This window comes from Tribolium madens, unplaced genomic scaffold (assembly GCF_015345945.1).
Source record: "Tribolium madens isolate multiple individuals breed KSU strain unplaced genomic scaffold, Tmad_KSU_1.1 Scaffold_71;HRSCAF=194;Tcas5.2_LG6, whole genome shotgun sequence".
NCBI classification, from domain to species: Eukaryota; Metazoa; Arthropoda; class Insecta; order Coleoptera; family Tenebrionidae; genus Tribolium; species Tribolium madens.
The window spans coordinates 8,938,445-8,939,764 of record NW_025401041.1 but is presented as its reverse complement, the minus strand read 5'-3'; positions in this window follow the sequence as shown (position 1 = coordinate 8,939,764).

The following is a 1,320-nucleotide window of genomic DNA, read 5'->3' as shown; positions in this document are numbered from 1 at the left end:
AAGGATTACAACTATCTGCTTTATATTTAATTTTTTCAAAAAAAATTTTTCACATAAATTGCAAATTTGACAAAAAAAATCGCATAACTCAAAAACAAAACAAAATTTCGTTCTGAAAATTTATATTAATTATTATTTTCTGGAAGCAAATGATTAAAAATAAAACCGCTTGGTTCCATACTTTATATTCACCCTGTATGTAAAAAGATAATTTAATATAAAGTAGATAGTTGTAATCCCTTAGATCATGACCTTCATGAAAAAAATGTTTTTTTTGGAGGGTTGCCATTTAAAAAAAATATTTTTGTAAAACTCAAAACAAAATAACAAAAATTTCGAAAAAATTTATTTTTGGTAAAACATCACGTTTTTATAGAACTATAATTCATCAATTAGTTTTTAAAAAAATAAATAGTTTAAGCAAAAAATGTTTGGTTCCTTACTTTTTATTCACCTGGTATAAAACGAATAAATCATTCTATGTGGATAAGTAGTTGCCTGCAAATGAATTTTAGCAAAATTGTTTAAAGTGATGTGATCTGAAAAGTACAAATTTCTTAGAAAGGCTTAATTACTAGGTTATAAAAATGGCTTGTCTGAGGCAAAACCAATTTATTTATTCTTTAGTGTACTCGAGGATAAAAATTTATTCCAACTTTGATTTTTTATTGTTAAAACTTTTGCATATTTTGCATATATTCAAGCATATTTCTTAATATTTTGTGCATATTTTTGTGAAAATTTTTGTTGTCTAAATTGCTATATATGTAAAAAAATTATTTAATATAAAGTAGATAGTTGTAATCCCTTAGATCATGACCTTCATGGAAAAAATGGTGTTTTTTTTTGGTGGGTTTTGGTATTTTTGTAAAACTCAAAAACAAAATAACAAAAATTTCGAAAAATTTTATTTTTGATAAAACATCACATTTTTATAGAACTTTATAATTCATCAATTAGTTTTTTCAAAAAATAAATACTTTAAGCAAAAAACGTTTGACTTTTTATTGTTCAAAATTTTGCATATCGATGCATATTTGATATACATTGGAGCATATTTCTTAATATTTTGTGCATATTTTTGTGAAAATACGTGCATATATATGCGCATATTTTACGATTTTTTCGTGCATATTTGTTATTAAAAGGTTTCAACAAAATTGTAAGTTTTTCTATGAATATCTAATGTTTTTTTGATTAAAATAAGCCAATTAAAAAATGCATATTTTGCATATTTTGGCAGCTTCGTGCATATTTTAGGAAAGTGTTTCCTTTTTAAATTCATTTTATACAGGGTGAATATGAAGTTTAGAACCAAAC